Here is a 17,446-nt window from a genome sequence, read left to right as displayed (position 1 = left end):
CACGTGGAGAGAAAAGCCTAAGCTTAAAGACAAAATGAAAGAACACTATGTGATTAAAAGGGATGCTAACCTAAATAGGAAACAATATCACTGGTGGCATCTACCTTCTACTTAAGATGTAGAAATCTGAAAATAACGTTCTTTTCATGTAACAGCATGAATAATGTGTATAATTTACAAAATCACACGTTTCCTTGAGAGTTGATGTCACAGGGTAACAAAAGCCCCTGAAATTTATGTAAAGAAAAGTGCCTTCAAGGAGAGACAGAACATAAGCACTGGCTCAACTAGGCAAAGTGTGGGAGGAAGAGAACATTACCACAAAGTGAACAAGAAGAATTCAACTACAATTTTTAGCTATTTAAAGGCTGAGTATGGGTTACCAGGAAAGTTTGAAACTCCAAAATGCTGCTCATAAAAGGAGAGTTTGCATTCATTTACAGGTTCTATTGCATAGAACTTTGCTTAGTTCTCACAGGAAATCTGGGATTATAGCAAAAGACTGGAGAAAGCTTCTTTTACTGGTACAGGCCTGGTGAAGGGGAGTGGATGCTGCTGCAATAAAGACACAAAGCACTGTCTGGGTTTGTTTTCCCTAAAAAAACAGTGAGTCTTGCCATCTCTAAAACACTGTTGCTGGGGAAAGAAAAATGGAAAACCACTCTGTGCCTAGGGCAGGGGCAGAAAACAATTCTAGTCCCAAAGTATTAGCCTCAACATTCTCCTATGACAGAGTAAATAATCAGCACGCAAGATTTATCCCTAAAATTCAGAGACACAAAATGAAGCATGAACAGAACAACCAAGTCTTCGAAGCCTCCTACCACATGTGGAGCCAGCCTCGAGTGATATGGGTGAATTAGTTAGGCAAGACCATGGCGAAAGAGCTTTTATGACGCATAAACACACAGAGAAGGCCTAAAGTTGAGGAGAAAGCAAATACTGAGTGAGACTCTTCATGTCAGCTGCCCCTCCACCCCTCAGCACTGGCCACCACATAAATTAACACTGGAGGAATTTGAAACTGGTGGTAACCATAGGAAAAACAAAACACAAGCCTAACTAAATTCCTTTCTAGATTAAATCACCACCCCTCCATTACCTAAGCAAATGCTAAAAGTCTAGCAGGCAAAAAGTATGTGCCCACCTTCAGGCGAAAAATACTGATTACCTCAGTCTCAACTGGCCTATATAAGATGTATATCTTAAATAAAAATTTATGAGACACACACAATCAAGAGAAAATAATCTTCAAAGAAAAAAATATCAATGTAACCACACTAATATGCAATATGGATATAGGTACTCCTAGACAAAGAATTTAGAACAACTATGATTAATACATTAAAGACTCTAGTAAGAAAAGTAGACAGAAAGAATGAAGAGATGTGAAATTTTAGCAGAAAATAAAGAAACAATATGTCAGATGCAGCTAAAAGATAACAAAAAAGATATTTATAGTATGAAATGTTGTATTAAAAAAGAAAAAAGTCTCAAATACTCATTTAAAATTCCAGTTAAAGAATCGAATAAGAAAGAACAAATTAATTTCACACCAAGCAGCCAGAATAAAATAAATGGCGAAAGCACAAATCAGCAAAGTTGTAAACAGAAAAACAATTGGGAGATCAGTGAAACCAAAAGTTTGTTCTTTGAAATAATCAGTAAATCAGTAAGTCTTTGCCAAGAAGAAAAAAGAGAAAAACAAAGAAACAAATGCATAAAAATATTTGAAATGAAGAAAAAATCATAACAGATTATACAAGCATTAAAGATAATAAGAGAATATTATGATCAACTTTATGCACACTATTTTGTCAAGTTAGAAATTATTTAAAAGATAAAAACTATCAAAGCTCACTTGAGAAGAACTATATATCCTAAAAAGACCTATTAAAGAAATTGAGTTTATGTTTAAAAATATTTCAACAACAACAACAACAAAATTACAGGTACAGATGGCTCAGTAGAATGTTCAATAAAATAAAACATTTAAGAAAGAATGCCATTTCTAAATATTTACATTTGAATGTCCACTTTTCTCAATACCATTTTTTGAAAGTCTATTTTTTCTTCGTTGAATTTATTTTGATGCCTTTTTTCAAAATTAACTAATTTTATCAGTGCGAGTCTATTTCTGGACTCTCTATTCTATTCCATCCTATGTATCTAATATTTTGCCAAGAGTATACTGTCTTCAAGTTCCATTGCTTTGCAGTAAACTCTGATATCAAGTGTATGTAATGCTCCATATTTAGCCATCTTCTAAAGTTGTGTTTGGGTATTCTGGTTTCTTATCTTTCTATATACATTTCATAATCATTTTATCAGTATCTATTCAAAATCCTGCCAGCATTTTAACTGGAATTCTGCTGAATTGTACATCAGTTCAAAATTGATATGTAAATAAGATAATTCTTAAAATACATGAAAATGTACATATATATCTACCTATTCTTTTATATCTTTCATTGTTAGTGTTTTATAATTGCCAGCATATTGATGCTTAAAGTATTTTGTTATATTTCCACCCACATATTTCATATTTTTGGTGCTTCTAGAAATAATACTGGGTTTTAAAAAACCACTTTATTGAGTTATGTTTGACATGAAAAATTTGTACGTATGCAATTTATACAACTCAATGAATTTGAGGATAAGTATACATCTGTGAAGCTATCACTACTATCAAGGCCATAAGCATCTCTATCACCTCCCAAGCTTTCCTCTTGCTGTTTTATTATTATGATGATGATGTCTGTGTGAGCGGTAAGAACATTTAACATAAGATCTACCTTCTTAGCAAGTTTTAAGTATACAATACAGTATTGTTAACTGCAGGCACTATGCTGGAGAGTATATCTCCAGAACATATATTTCTTTTATAACTGAAACTTCCTACTGTTTGGCCAACATTTCCCAAAGTCCCCTCCGCCCATCACCTGGCAACTACATTTCTACTCTGTCTCTATGAATTTGACTATTTTGGATTTTACATATAAGTGAGATTATGCAGTATTTGTCTTTTTGTATCTGGCTTATTTCACTTAGCATAATGTCTTCCAGGCCCATCTATATTGTTGTGAATGGCACGATTTCTATTTTTCAAGGCTGAATAATATTCCATTGTGTACACACACACACATATATATACACATACCACATTTTCTTTATCCATTTATCTATCAATGGACTTTTAGGTTGTTTCCATTATAAATAATGCTTCAGTGAATATGGATGTATAGGTGTCTCTTCAAGATCCTGTTTAAATTACTTTGGATGAACACATAGAGGTAAGTTGCTGGATATGATAAGATGTTAATATTCAAAATATATACAGAAATTACACAATTCGATGACATACAACAAATAACCCAATTCAAAAATGGGTGGAAAACCTGAACAGATATTTTTTTCTAAGAAGATGTGCAAATAGCCAACAGGTACATGAAAAGGTATTTAACACCAGTAATCATTAAGGAAACGAAAACCACCATGGGGAGTGAGGTGCAGTGGCTCATGCCTGTCATCCTAGCACTCTGGGAGGCCAAGGTAGAAGGATTGCTTGAGGCCAGGAGTTCAAAACTAGCCTGGACAACATAGCAAGACCTCATCTCTACAAAAAAATCTACAAATAATTGTTTTTCATTAGGTAGGTGTGGTGGTGTACACTTGTAGTCCCAGCTACCTAGGAAGCTGAGGTAGGAGGATTCCTTGAGCCAAGGCATTAGAAGCTGCAGTGAGTTAGGTTCATGTCACTGCACTCCAGTGGGTGGTAGAGTGAGATCTTAAATATACTCTAAGCTTCCATTTAAAAAACAAAGGAGATAAAATACCCAGGGACATCATAAGTTGAGACCTAGGAAAGAAATATAATTTAGAATTCCCTATTCCTGCCAAAGGCATTCTTAAAATTTTAATATTTTGTCATTATCAGAGACATTAGTCTTTACCCAAAATGAGCTCATATACAACTATCTAGCCATTCAGATCCAAAATACAGGTTTGTTTGAAATAAGATGTGTCTTGCTTCATTGTGGTATTTAAAACATTACTAGCCAGACTTTGAAAATCATCATCTTTAAACCATTCCCATGAGGCTGCCGACTGCTCATTCATAATGGGTTTCTTGTTTCTCCCAAATGGTGGGCTTTAGGGACAGAGCAGGGATCACTAAAGATGATTACTATGGTCTTACTACAAATACCTAATTGTGTAGATGTATGGTAAATGTATGTTTTGTGTGTTTGTGTATGTGTGTAAGAATGACATAGTCATTGGACTCAATGATGAATTATAATATTTGGACAATCAAGTCCATTTTTGCTCTTTAGAGCAAGACTGTTTCATTAAGTTGTGTGTGTATATATATATATATATACACACACACACATATTTGACTAATATAATATTATATATAATATTATATAATAATGCATATTATATATTGTACATATAATATAATAACATGATATATAATATACAATATACCACATATAGCTATCTTGAGTGCATTTAATTATGCTTCAAGAACAGTTGACAGACAAACACTGCATATTATCAATTAGGACCATGAATAAGAAAAAGTATTTATTCATTCACTCCTTTAATTATTTATTCAACCAATATTCTGAACATCTATAAAACATAAATCATGATGTTAATTGTTGCACATAAGGTGAGAACATGACAGAAATTCAGATACCAAACAAACAATTTCAAAATGAATTATGCATTTTCAATTTTGTTAAGCATGCTGTGAAGGAGAAAAACATGATGCTGTAAGTTCTTGTAACAAGAGGATCTGTTATGGAAGGCTTCTTTTATTCCTGCTTAATCTCTGTTGTGAGCGTGTGTGTGTGTGTGTGTGTGTGTGTGTCTGTCTGTGTATACGTACTCTTGGGCTCAAATCAGTCACAAGAATCTTTTACCATGCAAGGGTGTGGCATATGGAATATTGGAGGAAGAAGAAATTTTAAAAATCAGCCTGTCTTTCTATCTTTACTCCTGGGATTTTCCTTGATATTTACTGTTCTATTTACCTTTGTATGATTAAGAACTAACTTATAGTTTGAACTCTCTATCAGGATTCTTCAATTTCATATGGTAACTGTTAGTTAGTCAATGATCTCTTTAACTTGGGATGCAATTATAAAAAATAAAGAGAAATGATGAAACAACTAATGATTTTCCTGATTCTGGGAAGCAACCTTGAAGGCCTGCTGACACATTCTACTCTCCCTTTGAGAGGGTGAAATCTGAGTGGCCTCTGTGGTCCATCATCTCCCAGGCTGTTTTCTTACACTCTTTCCAGCACCATGGCGCCCTGGCATTTAGATCAATGAGTGAAATAATTTTGTACATTAATTTTTATTATGGATATGTCAAAGTAGGTTTCTTAAAAATGCCAAAGTAAGTTGGTGTAGAGATAGTTATCAGGAGGGACCTGAGAGGTTATCTTTTTTATCTTTTTTTCCAGAAAATCATAATAAAAAATTAGACGGATGAAATGATTGCTTGACATGAAAATTGTGTGATTTATGGACAAGGTGATGTTGGGGTTTTATTCAGGGTAAATAAGCTCAGTCCTTTTCAACATTTTTGTCTTTGAAATTTTCAGTACTCTAAACTATTTCAAAAACATTCTTTAACAAGAATAAAATGCTCAAATACAAAACAAAAATAGGTAAAGAAAAGCAAACATTCTGTTAGAAATAAGTTATTTGGCTTGCTGTTTCTTTCTTCTTCCTACTCCATGGGGCTGCAGTGATCAAGATTTCCTCCTGGAGGAGTGAATTCTTCAGCTTTCAGCATCTGTTAATTTTCTGAATTTTGCCTTTCTTGATTTTATTATGGAGCATTTATGGAGAGAAGCATATCTCACAGTGTCCATTAGGCTAACGCTAGTAGATGACAGATGAAATGTCTAGCAGCTGCACATTATGCCATCTAGCTCTGAACTGGACATCTACAATTCATCCTTCAAAACACATGTGTACATGATTACTGAAGTTACAGATACAATTAAATCTTCACCAGCAGATGTCTGGTGGGAAGGAGCTGGAAAGTGAGAATGTAGCTGTAGCCAACGATGCTGGATTGGACATTGTAGCTTAAAAAACAGCTATTCTTGGCCATGCGCGGTGGCTCACGCCTGTAGTCCTAGCACTTTGGGAGGTTGAGGAGGATGGATCATGAGGTCAGGAGTTTGAGACTGGCCTGGCCAACATGGTGAAACCCTGTCTCCGCTACAAATACAAAAATTAGCTGGGCATGGTGGCACACTCCTATGGTTCCAGCTACTCGGGAGACTGAGGCAGGTAAATCTCTTGAATCTGAGAGGCTGAGGCTGCAGCGCACCGAGATCATGCCACTGCTCTCCAGCCTGGGCGAAAGAGCAAGACTCTGTCTCAAAACAAACAAACAAACAAACAAACAGCTATTCTTTATCTGATTTCCTATTTTAACTGTTTTGTTCATATGGCATCAAAGATAAAAATTCAGATTCTCCCATATCAGCTCTTAGATAATTTTTTTCTTTAAAAGGGCTGATGTCCTTAGAAATGACCAAACTCCAGACAGATGCCCCTATTTTAAACTTGGGACTTCTTTGAGACAGGTTCTTGCTCTGTCACCTGGAGTGCAGTGGTGTAATCTGGGCTCACTGCAACCTGCACCTCCCAGCATCAAGTAATCCTCCTTCTTCAGCCTCCCAAGTAGCTGGGACTGCAGACATGTGCCACCACACATGGCTAATTTTTGTACTTTTTGTGGAGATGCAGTTTCACCATGTTGCTGAGGCTGGTCTTGAACCCCTGGGCTCAAACAATCTGCCCACCTCAGCCTCCCAAAGTGCTGAGATTATAGGCATGAGCCACTGTGCCAAGCCTAAACTTGGGGTTTCAGTGCATCCTATTATTGTCTGACCCTCTAGGATGCCTGTAACAACTTTACCCATGCCTGCAAAATATGATTCGCCATGTATTTTCCTCACTTTGCTTCGTATTCAAGTCCATTGCCCTCTTGCTGTTCTCTGTTGTATAGATACACTAAATATAAACATTTGTCTATCGTAGATAAGTTTAAAAACTCTTGTAAAAATTTGACATGTTTGTAGAAAACTCTGACACTCTTGAAACCTACTTCTCAATTTATTTTGCTTTAAAATTCATTCACATGTAACTGTGGCTAACCTTTCTTACTCTGATAATATTTCTCTTCTAGGATTTGCTTTGTGATGAAGGAAGAAGTATCTAAAAGAGTTCCTGAAATGTAGTAGGTGCTTGATGAATAATAGCTGTACCATGTCAGGGTGGAAAGACCCTGAATTTTACTTATGGGTAGATCAGAGATCATAGTATATATCTATGGCTTGCTAGCTATGTGACCTTGGCTGTATTGCTTAGCCTTTATGAGCATTAATTTCCTTTAAGAGCAGGGAATAAACCCTAACTTGTAATGATAATGTATGAATTGGGGAAAATATTTCCAGCAAAAATGGAGTTCACTAAAAATGATATAATCACTATCATCATTCTCAGCTATTCACTTTGGGAACTTGAAATCTTTGTGTTGGCTGTTAAACATGTGATGTGATTTTACTTTTCCACACAACAAATGTCATGGTAAACTCAGCCTCAGTTGGAGTTTGAAACAATTCAAAGCTGTGGAAAACAATGTGGTACAGGTGTTTTTATCTTTACTCCTGGGATTGTCCTTGATATTTACTGTTCTATTTACCTTTGTATGATTAAGAACTACCTCATAGTTTGAACTCTCAGAATTCTTCAATTTGGTATGGTAACTGTTAGTCAATGATCTCTTTAATTTAATTTAATTTAATTGGGATGCAGTTATAAAAAATAAAGAGAAATGATGAAACAACTAATGATTTTCCTGATTCTGGGAAGCAACCTTGAAGGCCTGCTGACACATTCTACTCTCCCTTTGAGAGAGTGATGATAGTAGGTGATAGATAGCAGGGCCTCCGGATAGAGGCAACATGGCTGTGAGTATGAACCCTAGCCCCAGTGGTGTGAAATTGAGCCAAATATGTCTTCCTCTCAGCTTCTATCTCATGTTCTAAAAATATTAATATTTATTATTTCACCAAATATTTGAGGCCCTACTACAAATGTGGCATTGTTCCATGGCCTGGGGACATATGGCACTAAACATCCCTGCCTTCATGGACTTTACCTGGGGAGAAGTAGACAACAAACAACCAAATGCATGCTTAACTCCTTTGATAATTAAAACTATGATGAGTAGTATCAAGGAAAAGTATAGAATATGAGAACAGCATTAGCGGGTAGCCAACCTTATTCAGGAGAGCGCTGTGGAATATAACAATACTTCTTGCAATAATGTCATGAGGATTAACTGCCACAAAATACTTAGCAAATGCGCTGGCACAGAGTGAGGGTTCAGAAATTGTTAACTGTTAAAACTATGTTTATTAAAGTCCCAATGGATACTTTGTACAAGGATAAAAGCTCTAATAAGTGTAAAAGAAATATGAATTAGGCTGCAGGCTATGTCCCCTGAGGATTATACAGTCCCACTGAAGAGACAATAGGTCATACAAATATGAGATTAAATGCCCAAGCAATAAACCTCTAGGAATTTCATATTTTAAAATATCAGTTTAGTCTGGAGTAGTCAAAAAATGGTCCCAGAAGAGATGAAATTTAATCTAGGCCCCGAAGAGAGACTTGATTTTTTTTAAAGTTAGAAACAAGAAATGAGGAAAGGATTCCCTATTTAATAAATGGTGCTGGGAAAATTGGCTAGCCATAAGTAGAAAGCTGAAACTGGATCCTTTCCTTACCCCTTACATGAAAATTAATTCAAGATGGATTAGAGACTTAAATGTTAGACCTAATACCATAAAAATCCTAGAGGAAAACCTAGGTAGTACCATTCAGGACATAGGCATGGGCAAAGACTTCATGTCTAAAACACCAAAAGCAACGGAAGCAAAAGCCAAAATTGACAAATGAGATCTCATTAAACTGAAAAGCTTCTGCACAGCAAAAGAAACTACCATCAGAGTGAACAGGCAACCTACAGAATGGGAGAAAATTTTTGCAATCTACTCATCTGACAAAGGGCTAATATCCAGAACCTACAAAGAACTCAAACAAATTTACAAGGAAAAAACAAACAACCCCATCAAAAAGTGGGCAAAGGATATGAACAGACATTTCTCAAAAGAAGACATTCATACAGCCAACAGACACATGAAAAAATGCTCATCATCACTGGCCATCAGAGAAATGCAAATCTAAACCACAATGAGATACCATCTCACACCAGTTAGAATGGCAATCATTAAAAAGTCAGGAAACAATAGGTGCTGGAGAGGATGTGGAGAAATAGGAACACTTTTACACTGTTGGTGGGATTGTAAACTAGTTCAACCATTATGGAAAACAGTATGGCAATTCCTCAAGGATCTAGAACTAGATGTACCATATGACCCAGCCATCCCATTACTGGGTATATACCCAAAGGATTATAAATCATGCTGCTATAAAGACACATGCACACGTATGTTTATTGCGGCACTATTCATAATAGCAAAGACTTGGAATCAACCCAAATGTCCATCAGTGACAGATTGGATTAAGAAAATGTGGCACATATACACCATGGAATACTATGCAGCCATAAAAAAGAATGAGTTTGTGTCCTTTGTAGGGACATGGATGCAGCTGGAAACCATCATTCTTAGCAAACTATCACAAGAACAGAAAACCAAACACCGCATGTTCTCACTCATAGGTGGGAACTGAACAATGAGATCACTTGGACTCGGGAAGGGGGACATCACACACCGGGGCCTATCATGGGGAGGGGGGAGGGGGGAGGGATTGCATTGGGAGTTATACCTGATGTAAATGACGAGTTGATGGGTGCTGACGAGTTGATGGGTGCAGCACAGCAACATGGCACAAGTATACATATGTAACAAACCTGCACGTTATGCACATGTACCCTAGAACTTAAAGTATAATAATAATAAAAAATAAAAAATAAATAAATAAAAAAGACTAAAGGGAAAGGCTAATAGTAATGTGTGCCTTCCATCTTTACTCCCTATATAGGTAAGGTAAATTTTAATTGCTCATCTGGTAGGTGATTCGAGGTTATTGTAGCAAATTTAGTGATGTCATAAAAAACTAATCTTTTTCCATTGTATTCTCCATCATTCTCTGAATGTTATGGGTATTTCTCAAACAGGAAAGCAACAGCAGCTTCAAGCATATTGAAATATAATTACAGTAAATACCAGGAAAATAATAGTTTTGCCCCACTGGCTTAATGGCTTTATATATATATATATATCTCAGAGAGAAAAAATAGTTTCTGTAAGCACCTTAACAGAAGTCTTCTCACATGTCATTGAACAAAAGGCATTGCATGCACATTTCTAATCATTTGTTGAGGAGAATCAGAGTGCCATGAATGACTTACATAAAACATGTTTCATCCCCTTGGTGGGATATCTGGTGTTTGGAATATTTTTTTTAAAAAAGGACACTTCATCAATATAAGGACAAAAAGAAAAATGACTTTTAGGGGGCCACTAACAGCTACGCTTTCTGTTCCTCATTCTTTATCTATAAAATTTTCTTATATTCATCTATTCTGAGATCCCAAAGAAGAGCTCATTCTCGGCGTATTACTTGCCTGTTCCCCACAAAGCTGAGGATGCTGTCTCCTCTGAGAAAGATTCAGAGTTTTTGCCTCTTCATCTAGGACCCCATGGCATAATCAGCTACTACTCCTCATAGAGCCTTCAGGTGCATGATGTTACGTAGAAGTGGCCTAAAAGATGAAACACGTGGGTGAAGCAGGAAAACCTTGTGCTGAGACATGTGACAAACTCATGAACAAGAGTGCATGGCAGCTGTAGACTCAGATTCAGATCTTTGCTAGGAGGAGTGATGATTACAGACTCCCTAGCGTCGAAAGGATTGTCAGTTGGCACAAACTGAAAATTAACAAAATGAGACATGAAGAAGGAACTTTTTCATTGGTTGTGCAAAACATCGTTAATTAGGTATGTAAACTCCTTTCACTTATAACAAATTTCCACTCACTACCATATTTGATTGTGCATATCACAAAGTATGAGTTTATCTTTTTTTTTTTTTTGCAAGTTGCATAGTATGATAGAAAATCCCATACCTCTATGTTTTATCTTTGTGGGATGCTGCCTGGACAGCAAGTCATCTATTCACAGCATTAAACGTTTAGAAGGTATATTGGTGAAACAAGAAATGTTATTCTTCTGATGCTCTATTCTGAGGTTGTTTTATCACAGGACAGCAAGTGGTACAGAAAGGAAAAAATCTATTGAGTCAGGTAGGAGACATGGAAGGGAGAAATTTGCAGGCAACATGCAAGTTTAGTGGAGAGAAGGAAAAAAATAGAAATGAGAAATCTTAAGCTTTCTACAGAGAAGAGTGAACTAAAAGTGGTTAGAAAGACAGGTTTAAGAAAGTAAATACAAAAGACAAAAAGTCAGAAATTTGCAGAAACAGTGAATTCAGCTGCCCACCATTGGTTAGAGGAAAACTCTAGTTACTTTTAACTTTTATATTTTATATTTTTCTCAATAGTTTCCATATAATCAACACCTAATTTGATGGCCCACTGTCTGTATCTGAATTGTCCCATACGGCTAAGGAAAGGGGTGGTGCTGATAATCTTTGGTATCTCCAGTATGAGGAGGGCTGGGAGACTCAAGTATCTTAGGGAGAGTTCAGCTCCAGCATTTGGAACAAATTGGAGTAGTTTCGTTTCTTCTCTTTTGAAGTATTTATTCTACTCACACAATGTTTGCCATCAGGAACTCAATGCTTTTGTGTTGGCCTCTCCTCTTCATCAAGTGTGCCCGATATCTTATTTGATCAGGACCCTGATCTCTGGAGTACAATGTTTTGTTTGGCTGGGAGAAACGAGAGCAACCAAATCATGGATAACAAAACAGATATTTTTATAAAACAGAGCAGAAAGTAAATCAGGTCCCCAGAAACCAAGAAACATTACTTTTTTCCTAGTTCTGTGCAGAGATTTAAATTTTTGACCCAGAATGACTCATTTTTGAAGACTTGGGCACGCTGCATATACCAGCGGTGGTGTTGGAGGTGCAGAAAGATAGGATTCAGAAGCCTGGAGCGCTCCCAAATACCTTAAGATGCACAGTTCCGAGGGACAGAGGTAACTTGCTGCTCTTATGGGTTGCCAATGGTGGAGCTGATGCAATTCCACCCTCCAGAGGCCAGGTATTGGATATATATGGATATGATGATTAGGGTCATAGGGATAAGTGTGGTTTTTCCTGCTTCTGATAATATATTTAACGGTGAGCAAGAACAAATGAATACTATGTTTTAAAAAAAGCACAGAAACCACCTTTAGGTAGTCAGACAGGAAGTGATTTAAAAAAAAAAAGACCAACTCAACTATTTCAGTCCTCTTCTTTCTGCCATAAAGTGAGCACCTGTTGTTTCTTTGAATTCACTAAATGCTTTAAACTCATTGATGTTTTTATAAAACTTATGATAACATTTAATAGTGCATTTTAAGTGAGAGTAAAGTCTGGTAAGCAGAATACTTGTTTATGACTTTGAGCTACACAAAGTGCATTTGTTTTTTTGAAATATTGTGTCTAGCACCTAAGATGAGAATACTTCGTATTCCTATGTTAAAAAGCTGTTACCATGAACTTGGTCTAAATTCAAGCTCATCATCCATGAATGCACAAGGATGGATGGAATCAAATCAGGGAGCTGAATTGCAGGAATGTGAACTAAGTAAAAGCTGTCATTCTAGAAAGTTGAGTCAAGAAAACCAGGCCCTTAAGAAATATCCTGTGATTGCGGTGGATCTTCTGGTGAATAAATAAGCTACTGCCGCTAAATATGCCTCTACAATATGCTTGACAGTAAAGAGAAGCAACTGGTGATCTTATGAATAAAAACAGCTACTGTCAGAAAAGTTGAGACACCCTGAAAAGTCAGTGTCCTCAGTTCTGCATTATGACATGTAGCAAATAGAAACGTATTATGCTAATAATAGTAGTTGGTGTATTAAGTAATTGCTTTATGCAAAGAAGTTTACACTGATTATCCTTAAGACATTCCTGTAAAGTTAGTACTATTAGTAGCCTCATTTTACACGCAAGTTAACTTACATTTAAGGTTTAGATCACATTGTTTTTCAGCAATAAAGCTGAAATTTGAATTCAAGTATGTTTCATTTCTGGGCCTACACTCTTAACCACTACGCTGGGTTACATATCTAAACACATCTTGATTTTTGATGATTGATAATAATAAATGGATTACTATTGTACTTTGGGATCTTTTGTTGTGTTGTTGTTTAACACATCACTTGCACTTATCTACGTGTGATTACTGGAAGGTGGGCTAAAAGGTTAATTGACTGCAGTCATTTAGTCAATGTTTATGAAAGCAGACTTCCAAGTCCTCTTGACTCTATGTCCCTGGGTCCCTATATTTTGCTCTTTAGCAGGCTTAACCTATGCTTGTAACTTAGAATATTATTTAATATGATGCTCTATTTCTCCCTTTTTTCTTATTGTAATACACGGTATTTCACACTTTTTGACTTAGTTAAACCGAGATATAGTCTCTTTATGTATTAATTTTGCTAGGGCTGTCATAACAAAGTATCACAGGTTGGGTGGCTTAAACAACAAAATTTATTTTCTCATGATTGTGGAGGCTAAAAGTCTGAGAGCAAGGAATCAGCAGGGTTACATTTTTTTCTGAGGCCTTTCTCCTTGGCTTGTAGATGACCATTTTTTTCCTTTTCTACTTGTCTTCTCATTGTCTTCTCTCTCTACATGTCTATCTCCAAATCTCTTCTTACAAGGATAACATTCAGATTTTTAGACCCACTCTAATGGTCTCATTTCAACTTGATCACCTCTTTAAAAAGCTAACCTCCCAATACAGCCACATTCTGAGGTACTGGAGACTAGGGATTCAATATATGAATTTTGTGGGGACACAATTTAACCCACTACAGTTTGGAGGACTCAGACTGCTTGCTGATAGTTTAGAATTTCAAAATCATAAACCTCTACTTTACCCTTTCTAACCAAAACAAGTAAAACATATGCAAGTTAAGTGGTTTAAAGATAATACTGACTTTCAAATGGAATGTCCAATTCCTCAAGGACCATGAAAATGTTACAGAAATTCTTCTTGCCCCTGCCCCACATCCAAATTTTGATTAGATTAAAACCCAGACAATTGGCTGTTATTAACTATTCCCATTAGAGCTACTTGAGAGATTTATGAAATGATCTGTTGTTACAGCTAAAACAGTTATTATTTCTGCTAATTAATAATTCATTTAAACTATGTAGACAAAATACTAGCCTGTCTTCAGGACCCAGTAGCAAATTACTAAATCAGGCCTGATTCTACCTTAGTATTCCAGAGACGACAACAGCGTTTGTGAACAAATAGTAAAAATGAGTGTCATTTGGTTCTATGTCAGTGACAAAGACCATGACACTTTTCAGAAAGGCCAAGCAAAATCAGTATTTCTGTATGATTCAAAGTATAGTGTGATAAGAGATAGAGAGAAGACTGAGAAAGGAACAGAACATGAAGAGCATTACATGTCAAAGATCTTGCACTCTAATATCCAAAATAAATTCACAGGTTGCCTATTCTGTTCTACGTACCATTTGAAGCCCTAAATATTCAACAGCTCTCGTGACAGAAATGATTTCTGGTCTCATGGAACTCAGTATCTCACAGGGAAGACACACAATCCCCAATAGGGGGAGGTCATTTGAAGAATTTCATATAGTTAAGTTACATGATCAGATTTTTAACAATTCCCAAGAATCAGATGTCCCAAGTTTAACTTAGTTGAATTTTTAAATTTAATTCAAATTACTTTTTTTTTCTTGGATAGAAAAGTAAAGATGCACGTTAAGCTTCTAACAACATTTTGGAGGTTAGAAAGCTGAACTCAAAATCATCTCTCCCCATTCTTGTGATACCAAAGAAAATGAGGCTGGGCAGCCGAGACACTAAGTATTCCCATTCTATAACCCTGGCTCCTTCCAGGCTATGTTAATTTGGCATTCCAGGGCTAGCAATAAAGCCCTGGGGTGCTTTGTTTACAAACCAAGGCAAAATAACCTACAGAATATTTTCCTATAAAAAGAATAACTTCAAGAGGTTTTAAACTTTTCCTAATAATACTGACTTTTGAAACTGCCTTCAAAGCAGTTTAAAATAATAAAAGAATTCAGGATAATTATTTTAAGATCCCATATTCATTCAGTGGTTCTCAAAATGTGGTCCCCAGACCGCATCAATATCACCTGGAAACTTGTCAGGAAAGTATATTTTCAGGTCTCACCCTAAGCTAAATGATCAGACACTCTGAGGGTAGACACAGCAGTCCAGGTCTGAGCGAGCTCTTCATGATATTCTGAGGCTGTTAATGTGCGGAATCACACTTTAAGAATCACTGTATTATTTTGTCCCGATTAATATTAATCACTTTGATCATATCATCTTGTCACTAGCCATCCTTAAGTGACTAAGCAGCTTCTTGAAAGCCACCCTCAGAAAATAAATCATTCTTATCAGTGAGGTTATTTAAGAAAGTATGCTGCATGATATCAAGGTAATTGTAACAACAACAAAAAAAGCAGAAACAGCACAATGGGGTTATTTGGAAAGAGAGAATGATTATTTGAATAAATATATAGTCATCAGTCTCGCAATATGGCAAGGGAAAAGCTGTGGCCATATAGGTGAAATTTAGTATAAGTAAATTTACATTTTGTTTCCTGACTTATTTTCTGCCAACTTTTTCCCACGGTGTGTGTACAAAAAAAAGCTATCAAGCTGGAGAATCCTGAACAACAGGAATCTTATTTTACACTTCATCATTTATCTTAAGAACATTTTCAGTCCAGGCGCAGTGACTCAAGCCTGTAATCCCAGCACTTTGGGAAGCCAAGGCAGACGGATCACTTGAGGTCAGGAGTTCGAGACCAGCCTGGCCAACATAGTGAAACCCCGTCTCTACTAAAAATACAAAAAAATAGCCGAGTGTGGTAGTGCGCGCCTGCAATCCCAGCTACTTGAGAGGCTGAGGCAAGAGAATCGCTCGAACCTGGGAGGTGTAGGTTGCAGTGAGTTGAGTTTGCACGACTGCACTCCAGCCTGGGTGACAGAGCAAGACTCTGTCTCACAAAAACAAAACAAACCAAAACAAAACATTTTCATTTCTATTACTTTATTATAAACCACCATGGCATACATTTACCTATGTAACAAACCTGCACGTCCTGCACATGTACCCCGGAACTTAAAATAAAAGTTTTAAAAAAGAGTACACCAAAAAAAAAAATCGCTAATTGGAGAAACCAGTAAGCACAAATTCCTCAAGTACTTCACAAAGTGTAGCATTTTTGCATTGGGAAGCAATTCTACATGGCTGTCCAAAAGAAGCACGCTATTTCTTATAGGCTTTAATAGGTAAACTCTATTAAAATCATTTTTTACTAGTAAAGAATTTCATAATAATTTGGTATTTGTAAAATAGTTACCTTTTTTAAAGAATGAATGACTCTTTTGGAAATGTATTTTTAGGTGCGTTCTTTCAGACCCACAAATTCAGGATGATGGAAAGGAAGACAGTTGTGGTTTTACTAAATGAGTAAATGTGTGGAAGTATTACATAATCAAAGGGGTTCATGTTTTAGTGCAAGTGGCTAGAATTTTAAATAGCTTGAAAGTTCCCTTTCTATTGATTTATATTGAGACAAAAAGCCCTGCTCTATAAACCAGGAAAGAACAAGCATGTAGATGGATAATACAGCTATATTAGCTGCTATGTCAGCAGTTTCCATACTCAGATTAATGCACAAAGAGATTCTCTCTTGACATCTGTTTATGTGCCACAAGCAAGACAAACAAAGGCAATCTACTAAGTAGCATAAATTACACACACATTTCTTGTCTCATTACCAAATGGGTTATTGTCACTCTGAAAAAAGGTTAAACATTTTTCTTTAACAGAACAAAAGTCTGGACACCCTCAATAAACATCTCTTGAAATAAAGAACTGTTGTATTTTTATTCTACGTTCTTCGAACGTTATTTCAATTATTTATTAAGTACTCCCCGGCATCGAGGTGTCAAGGAAATAATTTCCTGTGAACTCTCACTGACTCTGTTAAATTCTAGTAGATGCTAGAGAGAATATGTTAGCTGTCTTGGAGGAATAACATGCAAGATGCAGAGATTTAATTGTTAAAAAAGACTCAGACCTCTGTCCTCCTCATGCCAATGAAGTGTGTTCTCATTAGAAAATTAGAAGGGTAGTCTTCCCTCACGTCAGACATGCCTGCTGTTCTACCTTCTCGCAC

This window comes from Macaca thibetana, chromosome 2 (genome assembly GCF_024542745.1).
Source record: "Macaca thibetana thibetana isolate TM-01 chromosome 2, ASM2454274v1, whole genome shotgun sequence".
Taxonomy (NCBI): domain Eukaryota; kingdom Metazoa; phylum Chordata; class Mammalia; order Primates; family Cercopithecidae; genus Macaca; species Macaca thibetana.
This window is presented reverse-complemented; position numbering follows the sequence as displayed.